Raw genomic sequence first — 5857 nt, forward strand, 5'->3', positions numbered from 1 at the left:
ATTATTAAATTAAAGAACAAACATTAAAATTTAATGTGTGTGTGTAAATTCAGCATACGTCGTTAGCTTCCGTGGAATTAAAAATAAAATTGATATGACTTAATTTAAATCCTCTGAATGAAAAAACATGCAATGTACAATAGACTTAAGGTACTAAAATGTTCGAGGGTTGTTCAAAAAGTTCGTGGACTGCAGCTCGACTGTTTTTATTTTTCAATTTGCTTACACGATTTTACAAGCGACCAATATTGGAATATGTACTAAATATATAGTGTACAAATCAAAACAATGTAATTACAAATAACTTTTCCGTTAACATTACCAATATCTAGGGGTACGCGACTTTACACACGCTCATGTTAAACAAAAATGACTTTCGTGACGTCAAAATCTAAAATCAAATATGTCACCAGCGTCATACCGGAGAGCTCGCAAACTTTCATATTTTCCATCCTCTTCTAGTTCTTTTTAATTGACGTTACAAAATTCCTGACAATTCGCCGCTTTCTCCATCACCCCTGTTTGTCTGTGATCCAGTTTTCACCAGTTTTGAATCGCTTGCACCAACTGAAACCGGATGAGTTGCCCGCCGATGCATTGCCCTTTGTTTATTAAACTACCTAATACGAATATGAAATAGTTTTCGCAATTTAATGGCAAAACCTTCCGAAAGCAATTTACACTGCTGACTATTGCTGCTCAAAACTTGTTTGTTTAGCCATTCAACATCCAAATGACGTCAAATTTCAGATTGATGCCATTTAAATATAAATAGATGTTAACCGACATTTAACCTGATGAAATAACCCTTTAATTTATTTTAACATTTGTTTATATGTAAACATACTTCGAAAATTTCGACGTGTGCCGATGTTGCTTTGTCATGTTATTTAAAGGGGCACAATTTTTTTTTATGAACCAAGAAAAAATGAATCAAAGCCACATTTTTGAATTTTCCCTTCTTTAAACAAATTTAAGAGCTGTATACGAATTAATCTTTTCAATTTTATGAAAGTGTTTGGACTAGGGTTAAAGAGCAGGTCTTAAACCCAAAAAAATAACTAGGGAAAGAAATTTAGTTTGGATGCAGAGAAAATTTATACAAGAGCTTCAAAGACAAAAATCTTACTTTCCCCAAGATAGTGAATTTTATAATTTTGTAACAGGAATGAAAACATGCACAGTCGATGTGAGTATAACTTTTATTTCGTGTGTCATAATTTTTGCGGTAATTTGTTTTCAGGGTGCCGGATTCCTCTTTTTCCAAAATTATCAGACGAAATCAACTTCTGTTCTTTACTTTTCGCAGGGCCAATCAAGATTGCTAGAACATTTTCTTTTGATTTGTCATATTTTTATAAAGCAAAATAACATGGTAATCCCCTTTATATTTATTAGCTCTTTTTATAGGAAAATAATATCTGTTTGTTGTTTGTTTGTGCTTGCGTGCCATAACTTCTACGTGCATGATGGAAATTCGAAATAACATTAGTTTTTAGGCACAAATTCTCATAATGAGATTTTGTGTCATTCAAATTTATCAGGTCAGAGGTTGGTCACCTAATAATACAATGGAAATGTTGTGTTCCGCACATCTCACCTATGTTTTACATCTTGATCGTAAGCTTATAGGATCGTGTTCGAATCTGATAGCGGGCTCGACTTTTCCCGGGGGATTCTAGTAATGCCATTTTAATTAACTAATTTTTTTTTAAATCAACAAAAATAGACTTTAATGGGGATTTTATAAATTTGATTGGGTTCGATTTAAAAATCTGTCTAAGAAATTTCCCTCCCCCAAAAAGGGCCTCAACAGAGGGTAGTTTAGGTACAGCAAAATTAGAGAAAAATTTAAAATTTTCAAAGCTATACAACCTTGCATTCAACGGTTTTTCTACACTGTAAAATATCGGAGGTTTCCCCTAAAAAGGGACCCTTTACATTGCCCCTTTACTATTTTTAATTAAATTTTTTTTTCCCTGAGTAACATAGTAATGATGAAAAACCTCCAATTAAAATAATATTTTTATTTTTTTTTAATGTAAGCCTGACCGAGACTCAAAACCTTGGACCCTGGAAACCGTACTGTGGCTCTACTGACTGCCGCAAAGCTATCCGGCTGAATCCCAACAAAACTACCTCCCCTCCCCTAAATTAGAGAACAGTTCAATACTGTGACATTAATCATTTTCGGAATAATTTGGGATTCGAACATAACACAACTTTGGGTCTCCCTGAAGAGTTTTTCAACATCATTTTTACCCCATCTTACTACTATGTTTACCTCTTTTAGCCCTATTTGTTCTGGAATTTCATTCATTACACCCATTATCAGGACATAATTTGGTTATCTGTTACTTGTCATTGTGGGAGGTCTGAAAAAAATCGGTACGACAAAGATTTTTCAAAATAGAACATGTCCTATCCCTTACATCTCGACATAAGGTTTCCGAAATCAAGAAATAGTAGCCTTCACACATTAAGATTTGTCGGTACATCTTAGTTTTAATTGGTGTTGTACTTCAAAATCCTATCGTCTGTTGAGGCCTTAAGATGTCTTGCTCCTTTCATGTGAAGACGATGGCCTGTTTTGACAAAATATAAATGATAGAAAGTAATTATACTCTAAAATATGTTTTAACATTTCATAGGACCGGTAGATAAAATTATATCATACTAAATTACTTATTATATTTATTACTCAAGATAGTACCCTTTGACGGTTTATGCATAAGTGTATAAGATAAAATTGCGATCATTGGAGAGGTCATCAGACCTCTCCATAGTGTTCAGACTGATTGCTGGCGGCATCCATTTTTGCGTATCTGATTGCAGTGAATGAATCTCATTTTAAGCGTAAAATCATTAGAAGCAGTCTACAAAAATTGTTTTGCGCATGCCCCGTTTCAAAATACAGCTTAACTTAAACGAAAAATTAACATAGAAGTGAACAAATCGGTACATAGAAAAATCGGGAAATATCATTTATTTACGTTACTAAACACTACGTTGATGTTTCATTCCGTTGAATCTTTTAAACTGTATAAATCGATTACCGATTTGATTTCTATACTATTTCATGTTCTGATAAATAGTTACAGTAAACATTATAGCTACAATATCACCATGTACATTATATACCGCCTCCGTGGTCGAGGGATTAGAGTTGGTGACTTTTTATCAAGCTAACTCTCTGGCGTGGGTTCGATCCCCGAGAGATGCTTTTTTTTGTTAGTTTAGCGTGGAGGAAGGTTGTCTAGTACTGGTGCAACTCTCCATGGTTAGGAAACTACCCGCCTATATGACTAAAATACTGTAGGGAAAAGGCGTACAATGAAACAAACAACAAACAAACATATTATATGACCGAGTGAACCGTGTATTGAACCGGTATGTCTAAATAACGCAAAAAGAGATTTTTTGACGCAAATGGCACACATTTTACCTCAAGTTTGATTTTCTTGTAATATTGTGGTTGGAGTCATGCAGCTTTATATACTGTTTTATTCCAATAAACAGTATATAACAGTATAACAGTATATAACAGTATATATACTGTTTATTCCAATCAAATGATATTAACATTTTTTATGCAAACCCTGGACTAAAATTGTTTGATTATCATACATATATACCTGTTTTGGAAAATGTAGAGGAAAATGCTTCATTATATTTAACAAAACAGTGACCGAAAATTTGCTTATTGAACTTTACTAGAAACATTTTTTTTGATACTACTTTTAATATATAATTATATACTTTTTCTACAAAGGGAACTGAATTTAAAATACAAATTTTAAATGATATATATCATTTAATTTACATTAAGTAATTTTACATTTTTTTTGTAGAAAAAGTATCCTAATGCGCCAAGAAAAAAAGTCCATTACTCCGGCATATAATCTTTTAAAACATTAAAAAAGATGAAGTGTAAAACAAACTTTAATTGCAATATATATAATAAATTCTATTTTGTTTAATAATTGTAATTTATAACCATTCATTGTGTCTTTTATGCCATATAATATCCCCAAATATTTTCAAATTAAACAAATTTTCTACAGCAGCAAAAATACCACTCGCATGCTTCTTTTTAAAGAAGCAAACTTGTTTTCTTAAAGTTTATTTTAACTATAATCATGCATACTTCACACATATGTAAATAATTATGCAGAATAACAAAAGCCATTTAATAAAAAATCAATTGACAGGACATTGATTAGTTGTATTAAAATGTTGTTTATCTACTAGTAAATGAAAATATATTATCACTTTAGTTTTTAAGAGCAAATAATAATAATATGAGGCCAGGAAAGTAATGTTGATATTACTTTTTACTATAATTAACTATAATTTTAAAAAAGTAACTACAAAATTTTCCCTCCACCCTGACACGAAGCAAAGCGTGTAATTGTTATGCATAGATGACCAGTATATGTATAAGTGATGACATAATCTGCGCTTTCATAACAAATGTCCTTTTATTAAAGGGGGCCGTATCATGCATGTCAAAAAGTCATTGTAGTACATCGTTTTTTTTTAATTTTATTTTTTTGGCCCCGCAGGGCGGTATATGTAATTGCACTGTTCGTGTGTCCTTCAATCTGCCGTTCGTTCGTCCGTCCGTCCGATAATCTTGTCCGCTCTTCATCTCCCAAACCTCTGGGGGATTTCAGTGAAATTTCACAGGATTGATAATTACCATGCCTAGTTGTGCATAGCATTGATATTTTTGGGTACAGTTATGGCCCCGTAATGGCCATTAACGCTTCATCCCGTAACCACTGAAAGAGGGACTTTCAATAGAACTTCACAGGATTTTTCGTCACCATGTCTTACTGTGCATAGTTTTTTGATTTTCTGCTTGATATTTTTTGGCTTAGTTATTGCCCCTTAATGGCCAATTTTTGAGTTAAATAAGCTTTCCGCGTTTCATCTCCAATACCGCTGAGGCATTTTTGTGAAAATAACAAGATTATTTGTCAACAAGCCAAGTTGTTCATAGTATCTTGATTTTAGTACTTTAACTTTGTCCATCCTTTATCTCCTATACCTGTTTGGGAATTTCATTGAACATTCATCAAATCATTTGCATTGTGCCATGACTTTGTGCATGAATTTTTCTGACAGTTATGGTCCCTTGATGATGATTTTAGTAACATTAGTTTAGACTAATTTCCCTGCACTTCTAATGCAGTTTCACTGGAATTGTTTGAATGATATTTATCAAAGGTTGTCGGGGGTATAATACCGGTATTTTAGCATATATGTCGGATTTTATTGGCATGAGTCACTTTATAGTGACTGCTCTTGTTATGTTTTTGCGCAATGAATCAATGAAAAATAGACCCGATATCTATTAATTGGCATGTAAATTACAACAATCTTTTATAGACGCAGGGCTAACGGTATATTCTACTGATTGGCACTTGTTATCTAGCTGAAACGTTTACCAGGAGTCCAATAAAACAACTTGATTATCTCCCCTTGAATCATATTTTTATATAAGTTCATAAGATCTCTTCAGATATCTTCGCTTTGTGAGTTTGAGTTTTGGATCTAAACATTGTTGAGTTGTTAATATATATTTAATGATTTATACTAAATATTTAAGTTTTAACATAAAAAAATAACATAAGAAATGGCGTCCGCCATTTGAAAATGGCCGCCAGTTATTGAACAGATAAACAATTCATATTGGTATTGAATGTGTTTATACCCATTTATAAATAGTTTGATGTAATTATTAAAAACATATGATATGCTTAGTGAAACTAACTCTACGCTAGGTAGAATTCTAAAAAAAAAAAGTGTTCCAAAATCTTCAATATTATTTCAATTTTATAAAGATATTAAG

This window comes from Ruditapes philippinarum, unplaced genomic scaffold (assembly GCF_026571515.1).
Source record: "Ruditapes philippinarum isolate M1 unplaced genomic scaffold, ASM2657151v2 ctg1875_1_1_1_1, whole genome shotgun sequence".
NCBI classification, from domain to species: domain Eukaryota; kingdom Metazoa; phylum Mollusca; class Bivalvia; order Venerida; family Veneridae; genus Ruditapes; species Ruditapes philippinarum.